General features: G+C 41.0%; 1 protein-coding gene and 1 long non-coding RNA gene across 2 annotated transcripts in view; one reads left to right on the forward strand and one right to left on the reverse strand.

The window, feature by feature from the left end:
• Positions 1-19,791, reverse strand: part of TACR1 (tachykinin receptor 1) — a 276,626-nt gene that overhangs the window by 56,605 nt on the left and 200,230 nt on the right. The gene's annotated exons all lie outside the window — the stretch shown is intronic.
• LOC130368139 (uncharacterized) lies at positions 11,727-18,821 on the forward strand. Its single transcript, XR_008892295.1, has 3 exons — positions 11,727-11,886; positions 13,606-13,746; positions 18,253-18,821. It is a non-coding gene; the product is annotated as an uncharacterized LOC130368139 (long non-coding RNA).

Genomic DNA, 19,791 nt, shown 5'->3' on the forward strand with positions numbered 1-19,791 from the left:
AGCAACTTAGAACCGGTCCACCAGTACGGTCCACGCTAATCCTTCTCGGACACAGAGGATCCACCTCCAGCCTGCCGAATCATAACAACATGCACTAGATTTATTCAATGTTTCAGGGCCTGTGATAAATATGAGGCTAGTACACATTTTTGTGAAATTTCACTTCAGAACGCCACTTTGTATGAACTTTCTGTGACTTTTGTGCGACTTTTCTCTACCCGTGTGACTTTCATGCAACTTTTTAAAAAGCCAGTTTTGTAAGCCAAGTCTGTTCTAGTGTAGATTTTAGTGTAATTGAAGGCTGTGTGGCAAACCTGCAACTTTTTTTTAGAAAAGAAACGCCGCACGTCACTGACCACTGCAGAGTAAAAAGCAGATCTTGTGTAAAACATCTGTTCAGTGAGAAATCGCACAGGCCGGCGTACCACTAAAAGTCGGACAAAAAGTCACAGATGCGTCATTTTTGCGACAAATATACACAAAAAACCTGTGTAAATCCCTTGATAAATCCCCCCCAATGAGTAGCAAAATAAGCTACAGAAAATACACAGCAAAATACGCACTAGTTAATGTTCCCTGAAGTGACTTCTGGGGATAGGCTGTCCTGTTTGTGTACATGAAGCATACCACTATTTTTGACTATTAAATAAGTTTGATGTTAATTTTTTTTACCAGTTATTCCATCTGCAGACTTCATTTCTGATTCCCAGCTGTCCCTAAGCTACTGAGTGTATTCTACCTGCTATGATGTCTGTCATACACTTCACACACACAAAAGATGGGATGCTACTCTCCTATGTCTTTACATAGATCCTAAGAATCAGCATGGATAACATTATAGAACAATTCCGAGTAGTCTAAGATCAAGCCCTACAGTGAGATCTAAAAATACTCATTTTAAGCTATTTGAACCCTCTGAGTCTCCTTCCTTTACTGCGCTGTCCGGCATCAATCCTTCAGATGCCACAATCAAATTATCGAAAGTGTCAAAATAGCATTGCTGTTTGCATATGGGGGCTTATAGTGATCTCTGTGGCATGATCGCGGGTTGCCGATCATCTGACCTCATGGCTGGAGGTCCAACATCCACCTCCATGCCATCCGCTAGTTGCTCTGCTTTTCCAGGCTGTTTCTGCAGGCTAGAAAAGCAGGGTGGCGATAACACTGATTACTGCTATGTTATGGCATAACATGGAACAGTGTTGGCAATCGAAAGATGGCATGTAAAAGTTTCCTATGGGGACCAAAAAATAGTTACTAAATCAAATAGAAAAGTGTTAATAAATGTGAATAAGCCCCTCCTCTAATAAAAGTTTGAACCACTCCCTTTACCCATTTTTTTAAATACAATAATGTAAATAAAAATTAAGATAAAAATATTTGGTTTTGCCAAATGTTTAATTGTCCGAACTATTTTAAATGTAATGTTAATGCAACTGCATGGGGAATGTCATAAATGTAAAAAAAATACCAAAGTCCAGAACTGTATATTTTTGGTCACTTGATATAACATGAAAAAATGAATAGAAAGTGATTAATATGTCCCAGCTAAACAAACATAAAAATATAGATAAAAACTACAGATCATGTCTCAAAAATGAGCCCTCATACAGCCTTGTATATGGAAAAGAAAAGAGTTATAGGGGTAAGAAAAGCAGAATTAAGTAGTAAAATAAAACAAAACTTATATAAGGCTGCATTCACACCACGTTTTTGCAATACAGTTCCCGTATACGTTTTCTATGTGAAAACCGTATGGAACCGTATTGAAAACCGTGTGCATTGACTCTCCATTGAAAACCGTATGCCAAATGATGCCTCAGGTTGTGTCCGTTTTGCCTCCTGTACGGTTTTGTCAGGTTTTTTTCCTGTACCCAAAACCGTAGTCTACCACGGTTTTAGGTCCGGTTGAAAAACTTTATTAAACCATATACGTTTATTTTTAACATGGGAGTAAATGGGAACCATACAGAACTGTATGTGCATACAGTTCCATCCGGTTTTCACCATACGGTTTTTGACTTTGCACAGTTTTTTTTCTTGGAATTTCAAACAAACAAGTAAAACTTTATTCAAAATGGAGTGAAAAGTTAAAAACGTATACGCTTTTTTCTTAAAAAACGGATGCAACCTAATGTCAGTTTTCAAACCGTATGCAATTTTTAACTGTATATGGGATTTAAATTTATACACACTTTTTGATACAGTTTAGTAAGGTTTTGAGGAATCCGTTTTTCCTCAAAAACCTGATACGGGAACTGTATAGCAAAAACGTGGTGTGAATGCAGCCTAACTTGGGTATCATGCAACATTGTGTTTTTGTTTTTAATTTCATTACACGTTTTTTTTTTTTTTTTTTGGGCTTTGCCATTGATTTTTGTGGTAAAGTGAGTGTTGCAATTACAAAGTAAAATTGGTCCTGCAAAAAATAAACCCTTATGTGGCCATGTAGATGGAATATTGAAAGACTTACGGCTATTAAAAGGCCAGGAGAAAAAAATATTAAAATGCTAAAATTAAAAATGGCTGCGTCCCCAAGGGGTTAAAACCTTGAGATACCCCAAACTAAGAGTCAGAACAGACAGACCACGGTTAGAAAAAAGTTACCAAAAGTTGTCTAAACAGGCACCAAAGCATATTCGAGACCATGCAAAGAAAAATTTTAATTAGTTTAGAAATTTTAGGATATCCACAAAATATGCCATAAATGTCTAATGAGCTTGGTCCCACCAAGTTGGTCACCAGCTACCTGAAAAATGTTGTTTAATATGGGCAAACCCTTTTTGGTCACTTAAGTTAGTACAAAAACATAAAACATACAAGACTGTAGTCAGCAAACCACAAGAAGTATAGTAATAGGGCCAACAGTCAACCAGATTTAAAGGAGAACTCTAGCAAAGTGAAATTACCTTTATATGGCTGCACATGATAAAATTATATAATGACACTTCACTCTCCCTTCTCCCCAGCTCAGAGAGCTGACAGCTTCAGTGTGCCACGTTTGAGTGTCCCTGATTGGCTAGAGGGCAACACCCCCCCCCCCTCACTGCTCACTCTCACAGCTTTTGACTTCCTATCCCATCCTCATATTGTTGTCATATCCCAACCCCATATCCCATCCTTATATCCCGTCCTCATATCTTGACCTCATATTCCGACCTCATATCCCATCCTCATATCCCGTCCTCATATCTCGACCTCATATCCCATCCTCATATCCTGTCCTCATATCCTGTCCTCATATCCCGACCACCTATCTCAACCTCATATCCGGTCCTCATAGTCTGACCTCCTATCCCGTTCTCCTGTCTCGACCTCATATCCTGTCCTCGTATCCCGTCCCCATATCCCGACCTCATATCCCATCCTCATATCCCAACCTCATATCTCGTCCTCATAGCCCGTCCCCATATCCCGACCTCACATCCCATCCTCATATCCCGACCTCATATCCCGTCCTCATATCCCAACCTCATGTCCTGTCCTCATAGCCCGACTCCATATCCCGTCCCCATATCCCGACCTCATATCCCTTCCTCATATCTTGTCCTCATAGCCCGACCACATATCCCGTCCCCATATCCCATCCCCATATCCCGACCTCATATCCTGTCCTCATATCCCATCTTCATATCTCAACCTCATATCCCGTCCTCATACATCCTCATATCCTGACCTCATATCCCGTCCTCATATCCCATTCTCATATGCTGTCCTCATATCCCGACCTCATATCTTGTCCTCATATCCCGTCCTTATGTCCCATCCTCATATCCTGTCCTTAGGTGGGACTGATTTGTGATGAAGATATTGTAAGCTGAAAATAGAAGGGGAAGTGGCTTTGTGGGACTGGGCGTGATTTTCAAGCCAAACCGATGCACAAAAGGGAAGAGAATAAAGGGTGGGGCTTAAAAAGTGGGCATGTCTTTGTGAGATGGGGTGTGGCTTGCAAGCCGGACTTCCACATTCACCAGGAGATGCAAAGTGGAGCTTGTGGAGTAAGGTACTGGGAGTCCCATATACTTGCATGGGACTTGAAACAAAAACCCATCTTTTATATAAGGGTGTAGGTAAGGGTTAATTTAACTATCATATATTTTTATTTGACATATAGGTAATATGTGTACCAGGTATTATTGAACTATCTCCAGATGTACGGAAGTTATGTGGGAACATACATTTCCCATAGATTTGTATGGTACTTTAAACAAAAACCCCGACCCTGGCAAATGGGGGTGGGTAAGGGTTAAATCACCTATCCTATGTTTGTTGTTGACATATAAGTAACATGTGTGCCAAGTTTCATGTTAATATCTTTAGCCGTTTGGACAGAATGCTGGAACATACACACATACATACACACATGCATACATACACACACACACATACACATACATACATTAAGTTTTATATATATAGATTTGTTTTTTTTATCACTTTTGGCTGGATATCTTCTTTAAATACTTGGAATAGGTAAACTGGATCCACACTAAAAAATAGTATGGCAAATACTTGTTGCATGTGCTGGTCTATATTCATTATTGTAGCAGTGAAGAAGTTAATCTCATTATATATCAGGCTTTCTTACTGTGCTGCTCTCCCCAGGCTACACTGAAGTGTAATTTGTCTACAGGCCCCTGTGTTACAGATACTGTGCGAGAAACAATAAAAAAAGAGAACAGAAAAATGCAATTTAAACCTAATGTCTGACGATCTCCGCTGTGCGCTGCTGCCTGATATATCAGTCACAATAAGGAAATTGTAATATTCTGGTTGGGTCACTTGGAAACCTGCCTCTTCTATTCTGTAGTCATCAGCAGTTATACTGAGGCAATGTGGGCCAATATGACAAACCGCGGGTTCAAACATACTTCACATATACTTAGAAAAGATGACATTAAATGATTGATATTTGATGGTCTCAACAGATTTATTAGATTTTCTAAGACTATAATTCTTTCGTAAGATGAACAGTGTAAGTAATGGCATGACGTTGCTTTGGCCACAGTTTCTAGATCGAAACTTTAGATATGGACAAGTTTATTTGTCCATTTGGACTACTAATAAGGACCAGCTGAACGTGATCCGGTGTGTTCCCACCTTGTTTCCTATTGTTATTTCACGGGGACAACATGACAACTGTTAAAAATAGTTGAACCAAAAAACTGATATTTTTGGAGGACCTAGCTCATGTAAAAATCAGTGTACGTATAGGAGGAATTTATTTTTGACTTTGTGCCAGTTTTATAGAAGAACATTTTTTTTTCTATTTTATTTATTTTTTTCAAAAAAGCAGGTGGAGCATAATGGATCAGGGCAGGGCCTCCTGGAGTCCAACTATCTTTATAAATTGTACCATAATGTCTGTATAGTAGGATTCCAGGACATGCGTGTGTGATAGATCATAAGGTAATATGAATGCATGTTTGCCTTAGTAACATGGCCCCTATTAATGGCCCAAACATGGGTCTAATATCCCAAAATAAATTTCTCATAGAACACGAAAATGCTGTAGGTTTGGTCATTAGACACACAGTTTGGCCGGGACTTGCAGCCATAGTATGGACTCAAAAAGGCTTCTGTTTCACAGTTATGCACCAGATATGGCATAAGGGATAATAAGACAATTGGTCGAGGATGGACTGTTGGGACCCCCATTGATCCCGAAAATGTGGATAAAATTCTTTCTGAAATGAATGCACACCACAAGTGCATTTCCGATGCTCATTTATTGCTTATAGAGCCGTGTTCAACCCTTGGCAATGTTTTGTGGCCCTATAGAGAATGCCCTACCCTGTGGATAGGGGATAACTTTATGAGATGGGAATACCCCTTTAAAGGGTACTTCTAATTGTGATATGTGCTTATGTTTTGTGGCCACTATTCCGGTCTGACGACCCATAGATTTGCATGGTATTTACAGCAAATGCGTCTCCAGATAGAGATACTCTCGGAAAAAGTCATAGGATCAGAAGTGGCCATGAAATTTAAGCACATATCTTGCCTCCGGGACGACGATTAGAGGTGCCCTTTAATTTGCAGGTCTAAATGTCCGTAAAACAGAAATGTCACTTCTTCAGGTGTCCCCATTTATTCCATATTTGAACACTGAAAAAAAATGTTATATGAGACAATGATGAGAAACCTGAGTAAGGGTACATTCCCACACGGCGTATTTGCTGCGTATTTGCTGCTGCGTATTTTATTTTCTCTGTTGAAGTCAATGGGTAGGAAAATACGCAGCACCAAATACGCAGCAAATACGCAGCAAAATACGCCGTGTGGGAACGTACCCTTAAGGCATAATGTAGTTGGAAATTATCTAAAAACAAAAAAAAATGTGACGGCCCCCTAAAGTTTCCACAACTCTCATGGAGACATCCCTAAAAAGGTTGGTTTTACCCGAAATTGGTTTTGCCCAATGCCCATCATCAATGGTTTTCACCTGGATTTGGACATTATGGGGGGTATTTATCAATTTTACCTGTTGACAGTTTATTTTTACCCTTTTTTTTTCACTTTGGTTCTCGTGGACATGCACCAAATTTATCATTTGGTGCACGTTGTTAGTAATTTTGGCTCAAATGTTGAAATCAGCCGTTCACAGCGCCTTTTACACAGAACTTACCGTCACAGAGGACGCGTATTTTACCCTGTAGAGCAGCCATTTCGGAGTCCCTCCTGCAGTATATCAGCAAGCGACGCATTATTTTCTTTTGTGGGGTTTATAGTCACCATGTGAAATGGATTTTATTTTCAACTTGAGTAGTTTTTATTTGGTTACTTTAGTGCAGTGGTTTTCAACCTGCGGACCTCCAGATGTTGCAAAACTACAATTCCCAGCATGCCATTTTCTGACATTGCTAAGTGTGTTTTCCATGTGCAAAATTTCTTGTGATTTGCGCCAAAAAAAAACCCTAAAGGTGCAAAATTGCGCCAAAGATCGATCTTTGGCGCAAATGATGAATTACTGACTACAGTTAAATAAAGTTGTAAAAATGACAGTGGAGAAAATGCGCCAAACTTTGGCGCAGAAATACTCTGCGCCAAAGTATTGCGCCAAAGTTACGGAAAAAAAAACCCACATAAATCCTTTGATAAATACCCCCCTATATTCTTGTGCTGACTATTAGTTCCAGCCTCACTGACCGTATCTGTACATTAAAGCATCGCACCCAAGGGCATGTGAAGCTGACTTCATGAAGACTGGCGGTAAGTGGTAAATACATGATACATTCCTCCAATTAAAGCCTCCACCGACTGTTGGTAAAATGACATCTGAAGGTTCTCTAGGCAGCTGTGGACAACATGACCATTCTTCATTCTGCAGAAATTTGGCAGTACAATATGGACATGCTCATAATCTCTGCCACCAGGAATAATCCCACCTCTGTACAATAAACTCCCAATATAAATGTATCAGATAACAGACACAATAACAGGAGAAAGATGAAAATCCTTTTCTTTTCATTACGACTGTTTTGTTCATTTTTGGATTAATCTGATCAAGATTTGACATTCAAGATACATTTAATTTCAAGCTTCCTGCAATGTGACTCAAATAAAAGGAAGGAGAAGGTCTCGTCTGACTCAGAGTTTTTTTGTATCAATTACTGTAATTCATTGATTCATTCTTTTAGTGTAAGAATTGGGAAATGACTATGTGTAAAATGTGTGTAAAACTTGGACACCATATATATTCTCCAGGTTAGACACAAGGGGCCCTGGCTCCCAGAGGGCCCGGGCCCCCTGCTGCATACCCCTGCAGCAGCCCCAGCACAGAAGCAAAGGAACACTGTTAAAACAACAGTCTCCTGCTTCCACTGGCAGCTGCAACCTAATACTTACCGAATCTGTCCTCTCCTCCCTGTACGAGCGGAGGATCTTACAGGCAGCAGCCACAGCAGCACAGTGGAGCAATTTATTGCTGAATATTGGGCTGTGTATGGGATGGCAGAGGACCTTCCATGATGTCATTACCATGTGATCGGTCACATGGGTGGGAGGAGCCTGACTGCTGTGCTGTGGAGGCCCAGGAAGAAGTTCCTGTATAGGGGAATGTGTATCATGAGAAGGTAACCCATAGTACATACTTACACACAAATAACTATATCTGTGTTTTTCAAACAGGGTGCCTTCAGCTGTTACAAAACTACAACTCCCCGCATGCCCGGAGAGCCGACGGCTGTCTGGGCATGCTTGTAGTTTTGCAATAGCTGGAGATACATTGTTTGGAAAACACTACACTATAAAATGCACACACACTGCATTTAACACACTCACCACACCCCCCCTATTTCCCATTTTTTTAAATAAAATAATTTAAGAATCCAAACGTGGTATTGCCACGTGCATAAATGTCCAAACTATTACAATATAAAGTTAAATAACCCACATGGTCAATAGCGTAATTGTAAAAAAATACCAAAGTCCACAATTGCTAGTTTTAAGTTATTTCACATACCATATGGTACCCGTGAAAACTACAGATCAAAGTGCATAAGGTGAGCCCACTCACATCCCAGCATATGGAAAAATTCTAAAGTTATAGGGGTCAGAATAGGATGATTTTAAGTATACTACTTTTTGTACAAAAGGTTATTTTAAAAAAATAGTTAAATAAAACAAAGCCTATAAAAATTGGTTATCGGTGTAATCGTATGGAACTACGGAATAAAGATAATATCATTTTTACTGAAAAGTGCACTGGGAATAAAGAAATGGAATAAAGTGGCACGGGGGTGGGGGGATAAGGGGGGGGGGGGCAAATGATATAGCACAGGGGGTTGACCAAGGGGGAGAGGATAAAAGTGCATGAGGGTAGCAGCCCTATTTGTAATGCCGATACTGGTATCATTTTGTACGTTGTATGACGCGCAACGTGATATGTGCAATTGGCGGTACTGTGAGGGGTGTCCAGGGGCCCAGGCCTGAGGTGTAAGGAGCCCCAAAATTTCTGATGGAAGCCCTGCTTGTACCAGTAGATATTCTGTTGACAGACTCACCTTTCATAACTTAGTGTAGATCCTATAATGTAATGTTCTAAGCTTTACTATGTAAATGCGGTATCCAAATACCCGGTCTACTTGATACTGAAGTATTAAGTTAAAAAGGTACTCCAGTGGAAAACATTATTTTTTTTTTTTTTTATCAACCGGTGTGACAAAGTTAAACAGATTTGTAAATTACTTCTATTTAAAAATGTTAATCCTTCCAGTACTTATCAGCTGCTGTAAGCTCCACAGGTAGTTATTTTCTTTTCGAATTTCCTTTCTGTCTGATCACAGTGCTCTCCGTTGACACCTCTGTCCATGTTAGGAACTGTCCAGAGCAGGAGGGGTTTGCTATGGGGATTTCCTCCTGCTCTGGACAGTTCCTAAAATGGACAGAGGTGTCAGCAGAGAGCACTGTGGTGAGAAAGAAAGGAAATTCAGAAAGAAAGAAACTTCCTCTGTAGTATACAGGAGCTGTTAAGTACTGGAAGGATTAAGATTTTTATATAGAAGTAACTTATGTAAGAAACTGCCGGCGTAGCCTCCGAGCGCCACATGCCAGCGCTGATGCCGAGACCCGACACCCCGTCACCGGACCTTCACATCTGACTGTCTCTGCTTTGCGGCGAGTGCACGTACGTTCTTCTTTTTGTATTTAATTTGCAAATCTGTTTAACTTTCTGGCACCAGTTGATTTAAAAAAAAAAAGAAAAAAAAAAAGAAAGTGTTTTTCACTGTACCCCTTTAAGAAAAGGAAAAAAATTATATATGCAGCTCACCTCTTCCATGCTGGATAAATTCGGTCCTCTCCAACTGTAGCAATAGTCCAAAATACACGTCACTACACTGGCAGTAAAAAACTCACTTTTATTGGTTCCATTTATGGTGAACAGTCTCCCTCTCTCTGACATGTTTCTGCCCTATCGGGCCTAAAAGGCCCGCTAGGGCGTAAACATGTCAGAGAGAGGAAGACTGTTCATCATGTCTGTCGCTGCATCGTTCACTTTATCTTTGTATGGATTTTAAATTGAACCAATAAGAGTGAGCTTTTTACTGCCAGTGCGAGGACGTGTATTTTGGGCTGAAGTAATAAGTTGTTGTGTGGCAGTAGCCTTGTCACAGTGCGTACGTCCCAGTATGGGCACTGTGAATCAATACACACTTTACATGTATTATATTGCTTTGTTTCACTTGCTCTGTCATAGACATACAATACCCTGCAGTTAATATACATACAAGGGTTTGTATTCTCAATGCTGCTATCTCTGATGGATAACATGTACGTGCATGAAAGGTAGGTCACATGTCCCACACAGACTTTTGCGCGCACGCCATTGACCGAGAGGTTTAATTAATGATATATTTTTATAATTCGGACATTTCTGCACACGGTGATACCATATATGTTTATTTTTAATTTTTATTTACACTGTGTTTTTTTTTTTAATTGGAAAAGGGGGGCGATTCAAACTTTTAATAGGGGAGGAGTTAAATGATCTTTATTCACTTTTTTTTTTCACTTTTTATCCCAATGGGACCTATAACTCTGCACACACTGATCTTCATCATTGATCACTGGTTTCTCATAGGAAACCAGTGATCGACGATTCTACCGCATGACTGCTCATGCCTGGATCTCAGGCACTGAGCAGTCATTCGGCGATCGGACAGCGAGGATGCAGGTAGGGGCCCTCCCGCTGTCCTGTCAGCTGTTCGGGATGCCGCGATTAGCAGCGGCTATCCCGAACAGCCCAACTGAGCTAACCGGCAACTTTCACTTTCACTTTTAGCCGTGCGGCTCAGCTCTGAGCGCGCGGCTAAAGGGTTAATAGCGTGCGGGTTCCGGCTTCACTATGACGCCGGGCCCGCCGCGATATGACGCGGGGTTACTTTGTAACCCTGCGTTATATCAGGAGAGCAGGACCAAGGACGTACCGGTACATCCTTGGTCCTTAATGGGTTAAAAAGCTCTGTATCATACCTTTTCCCTTGCTCACATTGTGTAAGCTCCTGGCAGGAGAAAGTGGGCATTTCCCAGTAGGCGCAACATCACTGAAGCCTGCGAAAGCTGTGTCTCACCATGCCCTGCATGCACTTTCTGAGTTTGGTCTCCTGCCAGACCGGGAAGAGACCAAAACTAACTGTTTGACTTGTAGTAGAGAATAGAACAGAGCAGATTTGGTGGGTGCTGCGTGCTATATTGCGGGGGTCCCCAGTGGTGGGATCCCCGTGATCAGACATCTTATCCCCTATCCTTTGGATAAGGAATAAGATGTCAAGGGGCGGAGTACCCCTTTAACCCCCTACAACCTGTTATAGGGCATTAGAGCAGCTGCAAGAGTTAAGCAAGTCGTCTTCACAAGTTGTCTACCATGGGGAGCCAACCAGTGAAGGTCCCTTTACAGTAGAGTACTCATTTAGACTGTGCTTCCAAAATTTAACCCTGAAAGGTATGGAAGTGTGATTTCAGTCATAGTCACCCCTAGAGACCCTCTAACTTGTATCCACGCTACCTCCTCTATCTAATATAAAGAAAGATCTGTGTGTGACTACCTTTTCCTGTGTCTTATCTATTTGCACAGAGAAATAAATCTAAAAGTAAATTTACGGACATTCTGTTACAGGTCACAAGTGTGTCTGTCTGCTGTTATTCACATTACTATCATAAGTATTAAACACCTGCCTCCAGACACTATACCCACCTTAGTGCCCCAGGGTCATGGATTACTCTTCGAGGGCAGAGCCCCACTAACATAAGATTGTTGGTGCCACCTGATAGGTGCCCAGGGTCCAGCTGTTGGAAGTCAGCTACTGTGACATCACAACTTCAGACAGAGTACTACAACTCCCAGCTGGCTCTACAGAAGGATTCTTATGGTGTTAGAAAGGGTTGGTAAGTCCACATTGTAAATACTGTATTTCCATGATAGTGTGTAAGAGAGTAAAAAGGGAATATATGCAGTTCAATCTGATTGAGAGATTAGGAACTAAGGGGTTGTCCAGAAATAAAACTGAAAGATAAAATCAGATTCATCTTTCAGAGACAAAACTGTTATGACATGTATATAACGTAACCTGGCAGAGTATTATACTGGAAGCTAGCCTACTACTGAATGTATACAGCCAGAATACTCCTGTATCATATACATTCCTAGTCAGACTAAACATTTTACTCTACATGACCAACCAAGATTATAGGGCCCTGATAATAATATAGAACAAGACACCAATGGAGCCACATTCATATTATTGTTAAAAGCAAAATCCATAGTAATGTAGGATTCAGGAAGGGGGAGGCAGACAACTTTTTCAGATGCTAAAAATCTTAACATGCAGGGCCATACAACTTAGAGAGGGGCATCTATAGGAAAGAGAGGGCCCAACTCACATCTCATTTTTGGGCTCTGTTGATGGATATCTTCAAAAAAGTATTTTGAAATGAACTGCTCCATTCTCCCGACACGGCCATAGACTTTAATAGATGAAATGTAGTCTAATAGTGACTATGTTTTTGGTCTACTTCATGGATGTATTATTTTTTATTTTGCAGGGCACCCAAGCATAGTGATTTGATTATCAGATAACATTAAGTCTACCTTTGGAACCATACTTTTGGCTAAGTTCACATTGTGCTCCGACCAATTCTTGGTTTGTTCGGCTCTTTTTTTATTTTATTTTATTTTTTTATACTCCGCCCTGAACAGACCCAGAATGGCCTCGAGCACAACTGACTTAAAGGCGTTATCCAGGAAAAAACTTTTTTTTATATATCAACTGGCTCCAGAAAGTTAAACAGATTTGTAAATGACTTCTATTAATAAATCTTAATCCTTAGTACTTATAAGCTGCTGAAGTTGAGTTGTTCTTTTCTGTCTAAGTGCTCTCTGATGACACCTGTCTCGGGAACTGTCCAGAGTAGAAGCAAATCCTCATAGCAAACCTCTTCTACTCTGTGCAGTCCCCGAGACAAGCAGAGATGTCAGCAGAGAGCACTGTTGTCAGACAGAAATAAACAACTCAACTTCAGCAGCTGATAATTATTGAAAGGATTAAGATTTGTTAATAGAAGTAATTTACAAATCTGTTTGACTTTCTGGAGCCAGTTGATATAAGAAAAAAACGTTTTTCCCTGGAATACCCCTTTAACCAGGTCCTGACGGATCCCACTGACTTGAATGGTGTCCATCAGGGATCTGGCTTTTAACTGGAGTTAAGTGGAGAAATGAAATAGGACATGCACAATGGCAGTGTGAATGAGCTCTTATTCTCCAATTCTGTAAATATCCTTTAGTAAAAAATACTGCTGGGAGTCTACATCTCCATTGCTGGCCTATGTGTTTCTAAGGTAACAAAAAGTCTGCATAGGCTTCTTCTGCAGATATACTTCTTTCTAATTCACATAAATGGCATACTTCTTTATACTTCTAAATTAGGGTACAAATAGAAAAGAGTATGAGACATGGTTTATTATAGTTAGCCAAAAACTGTTATCATGAAGACACATTTTTGATACATTGGAAAAAAAATGACTATTCCGTCTTACACACATGCCATACTTGTACAAAATGTGGGAAATCTTTTTATTATAACTGTTATGCTCTTTCTTTGGCAGGCTGTCCTGCAATTTATCAACCGTGCAACATTGTGAATCCCAGAATGCGTTGTCAGGTGTCAGATCAGGATAAGCCGCGCTGAAGCTAAGGTTAAAGCTGTAAAACCCCACAAACCATCTCATGTCTACAACGGGAACTAGGTGACTGTTTTATTATTTTTGTTATGTTGCTACTCAAACAAATAAAACTTTAAGGATTTGGAAAAAAAAAGTTTAACCTGATGGTAATGTTAAAGGGGTACTCCGCTGCTCAGCATTTGGAAGCAACTGTTCCTGGGAGCTCGTGATGTCATAGCCCCGCCCCCTCAATGCAAGTCTATGGGAGGGGGCGTGACGACCGTCACGCCCCCTCCCATAGACTTGCATTGAGGGGGCGGGGCTATGACATCACAAGCTCCCGGGAACAGTTGCTTCCAAATGCTGAGCAGCGGAGTACCCCTTTTAGAGATGAGCAAACTTACAGTAAATTTGATTCGTCACGAACTTCTCAGCTCGGCAGTTGATGACTTTTCCTGCATAAATTAGTTCAGCTTTCCGGTGCTCCAGTGGGCTGGAAAAGGTGGATACAGTCCTAGGAAAGAGTATCCTAGGACTGTATCCACCTTTTCCAGCCCACAGGAGCACCTGAAAGCTGAACTAATTTATGCAGGAAAAGTCAGCAACCGCCGAGCCAAGAAGTTCGTGACGAATCGAATTTACTGTAAGTTCGCTCATCTCTAACCCCTTTAATGCTGCAGGGCTCAGGGTATGTTCTGTAGCCATTCTACCCCTCCAGGCTTGTGCCCACCTTCTGATCCCCCATCCTCCTTGATCTTGAGATAACATGAATTCTTCAGATACAAATGAAACATAATGTGTTTTCTAGTCAACTGCTTCAGGATTGTGCATAGAATTGTTAATACTTCATACTAGGCGATGGTCCAAGTCAAATAACTGCATGCAAAGATATGGATCTACTAACGTGCCAGCATTGTAGTGCAGGGCCTGACCTCAATACATGGGAGGATTGCTCAACAATTACATTGTGCATGTTGGAGACCTTTGGTCTATTATTCCTCTGACCTTTTGTAAGATAGGAAACAAATTGAGTTGTCAACTACCACTATTCGTGTCCGAGAACTGTCAAATTGTGAGTTTGGGTGCCAAAGCTAATAAAGGCAATCTATTAGTCCCTGTCTCTAGCATGGCCTGATAGGCTTATACACCCATGGTAGACCTGGAGGGGTTTGTTAGGCCCCCAGCTGTCATAGTAAACCATTTACACCCATGATAACATTGCAATGGCAATGGGCTGACAGAGGAAATGTCCTCCCTCTGCAAACTACTTAGATGTCTATGCAGTTTAGAGGCCGAGACAGAATGCAACTTCAATCTTGGAACTTATAGTAATGGGGTGATGGTTGGACATCACAGCAGCGTCTGTGTCATCTCCTTGATTTTCTTCTACATTCTTCTCCTACTTCAGAAGGTTGTCTAACTATGTAACCCATGTGCATTTTTGCCCTTTTAGAACATATCAATGTTATGGAGGGTGTCCACCAGTAGGTGTCCACATATACCATGGTGACATGGCCACATGCAATGCTATATTCTCCACCCGGCACATGTGTGGGGCTGACAGCAACCTTCCCAAACTAGGGTTGTAAAAAATAGACCTGCATTAACCAGCTCAAGAAGTCTTTCTTTTATTGCTGGTCAGCATCTTGAAGTTACATGATTTCCAAGACTTTTATTTTTGCATAGAGAGACTAGTGTTTAGTGGATATCACTTGCTATGACTGCTGTTATACATATACCTAGTGTACAAATACTTAAAGGGGTACTCCGGTGAAAACCTGTTTTCTTTTAAATCATCTGGTGCCAGATAGTTAAACAGATTTGTAAATTACTTCTATTAAAAAATCTTAATCCTTCCTGTACTTATTAGCTGCTGAATACCACAGAGGAAATTCTTTTCTTTTTGGAATTCTCTCTGATGACATCACGAACACAGTGCTCTTTGCTGACGTCATTTTAATAATAATAATAATAATAATAATAACAACTCTTTGCTTATTGTTGTCCTTAGTGGGATTTGAACCCAACGCCCCAGCACTGCAAGGCAGCGGTGCTAACCACTGAGCCACCCTTAGCATACATCTGCTATGCACAGTTGCTAAAATGGACAAAGATGTCAGCAGAGATCACTGTGCTCGTGATGTCATCAGTGTTCCAAAAAGAAAGGAATTTCCTCTGTAGCATTCAGCAGCTAATAAGTACTGGAAGGATTAAGATTTTTTAATAGAAGTAATTTACAAATATGTTTAATTTCTGGCACCATTTTATTTAAAAAAAAAAAAAAGGTTTTCACCGGAGTACCCCTTTAAATGGTGGTCACACAGACAGGAAGACAGGCAACGTGACCTACTACAACCTGGAGAATACACTAAAGAGAGCTCTTAGAAGAGAAAACATTGATGTATAATGATTAGTAAACATGAACTACTGTATACATGTATAATTCACGTCTTTCTGCTTCATAGATTTTTACTACCGTATATACTCGAGTATAAGCCGACCAGAATATAAGCCGAGGCCCCTAATTTCACCCCAAAAACCCAGGAAAAGTTATTGACTCGACTATAAGACTAGGGTGGGAAATACATCATCCCCCCTGTCATCATCCAGACCCCGTCATCATCCAGACCCCCCTCATCATCACCGCCTGTCAATCCCTTCATCAGCGGGCTTCAACCTGCGGATCTCCAGATGTCGCTTCCCTGTGCTTCGCCGTCAAGGCAACGTCACTAGTCCGGGGCCGGGCCCGGAGCACGGACCTCCAGAGGTTTCAAAACTACAACTCCCGGAATGCCCGGACAGCCGTCAGCTGTACGGGCATGCTGGGAGTTGTAGTTTTGCAACATCTGGAGGTCCGCAGGTTGAAGACCACTGAGAAGGGATTGACAGGCGGAGAGTTCACTCGAGTATAAGCCGATGGGGGTGTTTTCAGCACGAAAAAATCGTGCTGAAAAACTCGGCTTATACTCGAGTATACACGGTAGTTCTTCCATCATATCTCCCTTGGAGACGTCTGTGGCCTCTCAATACAGACGGATCAGCTACAGGCAGTATCTTAGTACAGGACACTAGTTCATGCACCAGCTGTTATTGTTTATATGTATGGCAGCGCTCCCCTTCGCACAGACAGTACATCCGCTGATTTTTAGTGTGATGTCTGCAATTCTCAATATGACTGAACAGGGGTAAAGACAATGGGGAAAATTTATCAAAACCTGTCCAGAGAAAAAGTTGCCCATAGCAACCAATCAGATCGCTAGTTTCAAATGAAAGAAGTGATCTGATTGGTTGCTATCGGCAACTGGTCAATTTTTCCTCTGGACAGGTTTTGATAAATCTCCCCCAATAAGTTTATAGGTATTAATTGAAACAATGTAAATGCAAAGGCACCAGAAGAATTTCTAGAAATGTTGAAAATATGCAACAATTTCTGCTGTGGCAAACAGTTAACCTTCACTAACACAACTGTACGGGGGAAAGAGTTCTAAAGAGTGTGGACTTTATGTCCAATTGCTTTTTTTTAATGTTTGCTGCTGTGAAAATTTTCTGTTCAAACCACATACAGCTTTATTGGCTATTTTATTTACATTGTGTGATCACTGCTCACTGTAAGGTAATCAAGATGGTGCCAGGAAATTTCCAGCATCATGCTGCTTCTAGGTGACAGAAGAAGCCCTTTGGTGATTGGTATATTTGAAAACACTTGAGTCCCCATGATATATATATATATATATATATATATATATATACATTTTTATATATATATATATATATATATATATATATATAATATATAAAAATTTATATTATATACACACACATATATAGCAAAAAAAAAAAAAAATAGCCAGCACAACGACCTAATACAAAAGTGCACCTTGCTCTTGGGCAAAAAATGGAGGCTCTTAGCACACGTTTTGATTAAAAAGTGCGCTAAGAGCCTCCATTTTCTATGGACATGTTGCTCATCCTTACCCTAATGCTGGTGTGCGACACCATGACATGCTAGAGAGCATCTGATTGGGAAGCCAAAGAGTATCTTATGTCATCTGCTGCTTTTTCCCAGGCCCGTGAGCATGTGCAATGGATGAGTATGGATGATGTCTGGCTTGTCAATCATGCCTCAGTAGACACCATGACAATTTTTCAGGAGCTGCTTGCCCTGTTACAGGTCCTTGTAGTGATGAGCGGCAGGGGCCATATTCGAATTTGCGATATTTCGCGAATATATGGACGAATATTCATCCTATGTTCATGAAATCCGCATATTCGGTATGTTCGTTCTCTTTTTTTTCCATGCGACAATTCGTAATGAAATTCGCATAGTGCACATGCCCAATTATATATTTCACCTAAAAGAAGGGAGGGATCATCGTCCAGTCTGGAAGTGGCGATATTCACATAAATTTGCTTAAAAAAAACGAAAATTTGCATTTCGAATATTCGCGCTTAACACTAGTCCCTAGTATACAGCCCATATTTAAAAGTTAATTTTCCTAAAATATTAGCATGGGGCTGTGCTCTGTCTGTCTATCATAAGAAGTATTACATATTCCTGCTGGTTTTATACCGTTTTCCCTTTAATGTAAGGTTCTCTAGGTTCCTACAGACATAGTACAGAAGACTGCAGATCCCACAGCACAGACGCTTTAGGACAATATACTCTTGCCAAGTAGAATCTCAGCTGTTGCATCACGTCTGTATATCCAATTCAAGGTCTCTTGCTATCTATTTCTGACAATGCCACCTGCCCGATAACCCAAGGGTTTGGCCATGGCGGTGAGAACATTCCCTTCTCTCCTGTTCTAACATTTCAATACTTTGATTCTTCTCCCCTCCGAGCTGCAGCATATGCTTTTGGCGCCCTACATTTCTTTTTTGCTGAGATCACATGCAAATTTTTGACAATCAGGATGAAGAATGGCTGGTGCTGCGCTCCTACAAGAGAGAAAACCTGTAAGATCCTGTACAGTTCACTCAAGCATCCATCAGCTGTCAGCAACAAGTATGGAATGAAGAGAGAGAATTGACTTTAGTCATCTGAATTAGCCTTTAACATTCTAATATTACAAGTTTCATCTGTTCCTATAACATGGGAGATTTCTACCTGATGATGTGGAAATGTTACTTTTGGGTACAACAGGTCAATAGAAATTGTATTAAAGGGGTACTCCGCTGCCCCAGCATTCGGAACATTTTGTTCCGAATGCTTGGAGCGGGTGGCGAGGGTCGTGACATCACGGCCATGCCCCCTTGTGATGTCACACCACGCCCCCTCAATGCAAGTCTATGGGAGGGGGCGTGGTGGCTGCATTGAGGGGGCATGGTGTTACCCCACGAGGGGTGTGTCTGTTACATTACAACCCTCCGCTGCTCACACGCCAGGTGCGGCACAGAGAGCATGGGGATCCAAGCTGCAGGACCCCTGCGATCAAACTTCTGATCCCCTATCCTTTGGATATGGGATAAGATGTCTATGGGCGGAGTACCCCTTTAAATAGTATCATACACGCTGCTTTTATAATCACAACATAAAATAATACCAACCTGTGCTACCTATAGCGCCCCCGTATATTTCTGCCGTAGTGCTTCAAAGGTATTGCAAACCAAATGTAGATGTACCAGTTTTAGTCACAGATATGTGGTAGGACAATCATCATTACTATCCTTGCAAAAAATCGTAGGAAAAGTCACACTGTTCTACCCTATGGCAGTCAAGGAAATGCCCCATCAGAGGTAAGGTCCCCAACATATCTCATAGATGGTCAACAATTGTGTAAACAATAGTTGCACAGATTTATTGATGCCATCTAATAGTTGGGCAATGTAAACTTAGCCTAAGAATTCACCAAATTTAAAGTGGCCCACACTGTATGATAAATTTGGTGCCTGTTATGACACCAGTTAGACACTTTTGTCTACCTTTACATTACCTGTTGGTTGTCTAACTTCCTGATTCGCCAAATTTTCCCCAAAATTTTGGTTCGATACGAATATATTTGCATTGAATTGCTATTAAAAACGTCTATTTCTGGGCTACAGAGCCTTTATAGGTGTGTAGCCATAACATGCATAGGGAGTGTGCTGGGGTAGTGATATCATACTGTTATTCAGTATGACATGCAGATT

This window comes from Hyla sarda, chromosome 4, assembly GCF_029499605.1.
Source record: "Hyla sarda isolate aHylSar1 chromosome 4, aHylSar1.hap1, whole genome shotgun sequence".
Taxonomy (NCBI): domain Eukaryota; kingdom Metazoa; phylum Chordata; class Amphibia; order Anura; family Hylidae; genus Hyla; species Hyla sarda.